This window comes from Ovis aries, chromosome 6, assembly GCF_016772045.2.
Source record: "Ovis aries strain OAR_USU_Benz2616 breed Rambouillet chromosome 6, ARS-UI_Ramb_v3.0, whole genome shotgun sequence".
Taxonomy (NCBI): domain Eukaryota; kingdom Metazoa; phylum Chordata; class Mammalia; order Artiodactyla; family Bovidae; genus Ovis; species Ovis aries.
In genome coordinates, this window is record NC_056059.1 from 108,264,443 (window position 1) to 108,270,723 (window position 6,281).

General features: G+C 37.6%; 1 non-coding gene across 1 annotated transcript; it reads left to right on the plus strand.

The window, feature by feature from the left end:
* The first annotated feature begins 4,258 nt into the window (after window positions 1-4,258).
* On the plus strand, window positions 4,259-4,363 carry LOC114115439 (U6 spliceosomal RNA). Its single transcript, XR_003589782.1, has one exon. It is a non-coding gene; the product is annotated as a U6 spliceosomal RNA (small nuclear RNA).
* Window positions 4,364-6,281: the final 1,918 nt, after the last annotated feature.

Genomic DNA, 6,281 nt, shown 5'->3' on the forward strand with positions numbered 1-6,281 from the left:
AAAAAATAAATAAAAGATGGATTTTGACAGATGATGGCAAACTTTCATAAATATAACAAAGTGGTAGTGACCATTTTCTGTGTTGGAGCTATACCTTTTCTAAAAGAAATCAGCATTCCATATATGACCTTAGAATATAGTTACTGATTTGGGGAAAATATTTGTTTCAATACCTATCAGGAAGGCAAATCAGCTGTTGTTAGTGGTCAATTGGAAAGACAGCAGTACACCTTTACAGCTTTGCTACAGGGTTATGTTAGTCTCTTGCTCTGCAGGTCAATGGGACCTTGATAATCTAGACACATTGCCTTGCACAAAACTATTCTCTATACAGAGTTCAGCAAACTTTTACTATAGAAAGTCAAATAGGAAATATTTGAGGCTTTGCAGATGATGTTTCTCTAGTGGTTCAGACAGTATAGAATCCACCTGCAATGAGGGACACCTGGGTTTGATCCATGGGTTGGGAAGATTCCCTGGAGAAGGGTATGGCCACCCACTCCAGTATTCTTGTCTCGAGAATCCCATGGACAGAGGAGCCTGACAGGGGCAGTCCATTGGGTTGCAAAGAGTCGGACATGACTGAGTGACTAAGCACACACACAGACCATGCAATCTTTGTCACAACTCCTAAAATCTTCCATTGAGCAGTCATAGACATTACGTAAATAAATGAGAATGATGGTGTCCTGATAAAACTTTATAAATGAAAGCAGATGACAGGCTGTGTTTGGCTTGGAGGTTGCAGTTTTTATATCTCTGTACTACACCGACTGCATCATATTAATTTGACCCAGAGATTGTCAAATGTCAAGCACTCTGGAAATACTGGAAAGGTACCTATGTATCAAGGGAATGTTAAACCTTAAAAAGTTTTGGTTAACTGACATATCTGTGAAGTTTTTAGAGGTTTGAGAACTTGGGTAAAACTGAGGCATTTCTTATAAACTAAATTTCAGTGTATTTGCCCTGTACTTTCTAGCACTAAGAAGCTGGGACAGTGCTTGGATGGTCATTTTGAGTTTTAAAGATATTAATACCATGCATCATTTTAGTAATATAACTCAGAATCAGTTCTTAGATATTCATTAAGACGTCAGTTTTGAGGGTGATTCGAATAGAGCCTTCTCCAGTAAGTTCAGGAAGTGGTTCAATTTGGATGCATTCAAGAAACTGAAGGTATTTATGTGTTATCCATGGTAATCCGCAATATTGACACTCTGTCAAACTTCTGAAGACAGGCAGTGTTCTTTGTACCAGAGCACTATTCACTTTTACACAGCAAATACAACAAGCCGCTGTACCTTAGTAGAAAGTCTATAATAGACCATGAGACAGCTAGTGAGTATGCAATGTGTAGGCTCATATGTGAGTTCACATAAAATATCCTTTATCCTCTACAGTGAGTCCCTTATGAGCTAATTATTTTCAGGAGAGTACAGCATTAATCCATCATATTATGGAAGTGGTACTGTGAGAACTGGGCATGAGTAGGGCAGGAGGGTACAAATAATTTGTACAAATGGGTGTACTATATATTTATGTCACTGACTCTCATGACCAATCCTCTCCTTGGCTCCTCTTGTGACCCTATTGAGGGATCCCAGGGACCAGTTGCCTAAAAGAATATCCTGAAACTGGTTCATTAATATGAACCATATGTTGGTATGAACAGAAAATATACAATTTTTGAAGTACAACCCCAGTCATGTATATGTATGTATGTGTATGTGTGTGTATATATATATATATATATATATATATATATATATATATATATATATAATGCAGTGGTAATGGTCATTCTTTCCCAGTGGGCAGATCCTTGGCAATACATCTGTTCTTCAACTTGGTGGGGAAGTGATTACAGATAAGAACACACACAGAGATTCTTGAAGTGGTAAATGACTTAGCCTGAAAAAAGACTGGAAATTGAGGATAATAAAATAAGAAAATTGTCAGGAAGACACTAGGGGATAGGCCTGTGAGCCCGAAAGGTGTAAATCTTTTATCTTATGTGATCCCCACTAGAAAGAGTGTTTATTTCAGCAAAAACATTAACCAACAAGATAAACAGGATGAGCTCATCCAGTTAGAGTGCAGCCACCTGCCCTTATTGCTCATCCCAGAGAGCAATCTACCCAGAGAGTGAGCATCCATGATGGTAGGAATATTGGTCATTCATGGCCAGGCGGTTGCAAAGAGATGGACACAGCTGAGTGACTAATATACATGGCTGAAACATTACAGGCTTCCTTGAACAAGGCTATAATGATTATCCTGCTAATGGTAAATCTATCATTAGTAAAGATAGAAATCAAGCCCTTGCTATGGTAATATAGAATTATAAGACAAATTAGCCACTTAGAGACAAATTACATAAGAACTCTATCACCTGAATAGGGCTGGCAACTTGTCCTTACAAGAATTGCTGAATTTTCTGGATATGGGTTGGTCATCCCTGAGCTTATTGTTGAGACATTATATACGTTCCTTTTGTACCAAATGTTTCTGTGTATTACTGATTTGGTTGCATCATATTAAGACAAACTGGGTGTTTTTTTCCCATAGGCTTTACCTGGCCACTGGAATAGACTTGGTTTCCACAAGAATATACTGAAAGTACCAGTGAATTAAGTATGTAGAAGCAATATTCAACTAATTATTAACAGATGTTTGGGTGTTTAACAACACCAGTTCCCTTGTTTCTTGGGTAGGAGAATCTTGAGGTTTGTAGTTTTCCAGAGGTCTCTAGCAAGACGGAGATCCTGTGACACATGATGGTAACCAGTTAATTAGCAGAACTTTTATTGACTTTCTTCCCTTTCTTATCTTACTTTCCCGCCACCCCCTCTTCCATGATTTCTGGCATCACATCACAAATAAACCACTTGCATTCAACCCCTTGTCTCAGTATTTTTCTTCTCAAGAATTCCCACCTTAATATATTTGTATTTAGAAAATTGTCCATAAAGCCAAACTAGTTAACCACATTTGTAGAACTTTTTTTTCAAAACATCTTCATTTATTCACTGGACAAAGATTTTGGGGGTGTATTTTATGCATGTCATATGTCTCTGATCTTAAGCAAAGCACAGACTAATGAGAGACAAATAGCAAAATTAGAATGCTGCATAAAAAGTCCTCAAATAGAGAATTACAGGAGCTACAACAACAGTGAGGCAGAGAGAGAGATTACTTCAGAATTAGTTCAGAGGTCAGGATATCCCAGTTGATACTGTGATAGATTTGAAGCTTCTCAATAAGTAAGGAGGTTGGGAAGGCTAATTCAGCTTTTAGGACTTAATGGCAGACAAATTAAGGAAGAACATTTTGGGCCAAAGGAGCAGCATATGAAAAAGTGCATAAAAGTGTCCAGAGGAGATTAACAAACTATACTGCTGTTCTTTTCATTTACTTATTTCTTTAGAGACAAGAAGTGGTATTGAAGGATTTATTATTTTAGTACCTTATTTGTGTGCTTTTGAATCATGCTCAGTCAACATTTATACAAGAAAAAGTAGAGTTTCCAAATTGACTTAGTGAATATATTTTGAGCCTGCTAGAGTTGTTTTTTTAAAATAATAAATATTTTATATGGTGAATATGAGACCAGGAAGATCAATGCTCCTAATGGTAAATACATATCTGCAACTCCTATCTCTCAATGGCATTGTTTGATTCTAGGACCTAAAAAACAACATACTTTTGATTACTTCTGTTAAAACCAACCTTATCACATGCATTGTGTAAAACAGATCATGTGTGTGTGTGTGTGTGTGTGTGTGTGTGTGTGTGTGTGTGTGTGTGTGTGTTAGTGATGGTGATGGTGTTGGTGGAGGGTGTTCCCTGACTAGACTAGAAATAGAAAGTCTCCTCAATTCTTCCACCTCCCCAGGAAATGTTGGGACAGGTTATTCCTCACTTCTTGCCACTCATCACTCACTACTCCCTGAAGCCTGGAAGATGGTACTGGCATGTGTGAAAGCTAGCTAGTTGTTGGCTACTGGTATTTGTTGATTACTGATGAAAGTTGATAACACATGTTATGCCCTTTGTCTTTCTTTTTTCGAATACAATCTAAATGTACATCAACTGGTGAACAAATAAACAAAGTGTGTTTTGTTTTGTTTTGTTTTTCCCGCACAATGGAATACTACTCAGCAACAAAAAGAAATATTGACACATGCTATAGTGTGGATAAACCTTGAAAACATTATCATATATGAAAGAAGCCACACACAAAAGACCACATACTGTACTTGCTTTGGCAGCACATATACTAAAAATTGAAACAATACAGAGACTATCATGGCCCCCACAAAAGGATAACATGCAAATTCATAAAGCACTTCATATTTTTTCATGACAATGGCAAAAATAGTATAATATGTAAATGCTTCAAAATAGCACATTTTACATCTTAAATTTACAGTGTTACACATGAAATGTATTTAATTTTAAAAAGACCACTTATTGTATTATTCCATTTTATGAAATGTCCAGAGTAGGCAAATCTTTAGAGATAGAAAGTGATTTAGCTAGGACTGTGGGTATACGCGAAAGGTGGGTTTGAGAGGTAAAGGCTAATAAGCATTGAATTTCTTCTGAGAGTGATGAAAACATTCTAAAATTAGAGCACACTGTGCCTTTTGTCTTTCTGTAAAGGAAGCTATCCACAAGCTGAGCATATTTCCCAGTCTCCTGCTGTGATGTATAAGGTTCCTACGGTCCTCTTGAATGTCCATCTGTAACAGGGCTCAGTTCCTAGAAGAGGAATTGAGAATCCTTATTCTGACTTCAACGTCAGACTTCTAACAGTTAAATATAAGAAATAAAGTGGATTATGTGTTTTAATGTTTACCCAGTTCCTATATGTTGGTTGGCCTATAATCTGGTGGGCAGGAAGGCAAAATTATAAGGTTCCTCCAAATTTCTGCAGGTTTTCTTTCTTCTGATGGTTACAAGAACACTTTGTTTTCCTTAGCACAAGGCATATTATATCTGGAGCTGAAACCAATCAGCTAGAGCTGAAAGTAATTGTAGGGAGCGTGCAGTGAATGGCTCAATTCATAGAAAACTCAGGTCTAGATATTTTAAGTGATTTTCTAAGGTCATAGATCTACTTGGAGGAAGAACTGTGGCAAGAATTGAAGTCTACTGATACTTCAGGCTATTTGTCATATATTCTGACTTCTCAATAAATATGTACTTACTAAATAAATAAATGTAACACTAAAAATATAATAACATTCCCTGGTTTGTCAGATGGTAGAGTCTGCCTGCAATATTGAAGATCTGGGTTCTATCCCTGGGTCAGGAAGATCCTTTTGAGAAGGGAATGGCAACCCACTTCAGTATTATTGTCTGGAAAATCCAATGGACAGAGGAACCTGGCAGGCCCCCATTCGTGAGGTCGCAATGAGTCGGACATGACTGAGTGGCTAAGCATATACATTAGCCTATTTACAGGATACTGTCATATGAATGCATTAGACCTTAAGAGAATAGAGCATTTTAGTACTAATGTCACTTCCAGAACACTTTCTGGAGTTCAATGTCAGCAGTATTATACTTCATAACTGCCTCTTGATAATAAAGGGAATTAAAGTGGACTTACAAAAAAGGAGCAAAAAAAGTGGACTATTTCATCAAATGATTCATATTTATTTGGGGAAACCAGCCGGCAAACAAACCAGCACATTACCAAAAATACAGCACTGGTTATAGCAGAGTTTCAGGGGTAGGTCAGGCAATCAGAAGTGGGTGGACAGGGGAATCTCTCTAGAGAAACTGAAAAGGCATTGCAGATCCTTGAGTCTATCTGTAGAGGTGGTTAGATGGCTAAAGGCAGCTTAGTAGACAGGATAGATAGAAGCCAGGGAGCAGGGGTGGGAAGGTTTTTGGAAACAGGGTAAGGAGAGGGATCTTGTAGATGAATGCTGGAGAAGAAAATGAGTGGGTGGGTGTCCTTGAGCTCCCCAGTTAAGGTGAGATGAATAGATTTATTACTCAATCAGTGGTGTACACATATTTGAAAAGGAATCATTTGGTGTACATCACTTTTTTAAATTAATATTTTATTGGTGCATAGTTGCTTCACAATTTTGTGCTAGCTTCCGCTGTACAGCAAAATGAGTCAGTTGTATGTAGACATATACCCCCTCTTTTTGAGATTTCCTTCCCATTTAGGTCATCACAGAGCTCCGAGTAGAGTTCCCTGTGCTATGCAGTAGATTCTCATTAGTTGCCTGTTTTGTACATAGTGCCAATAGGGTATA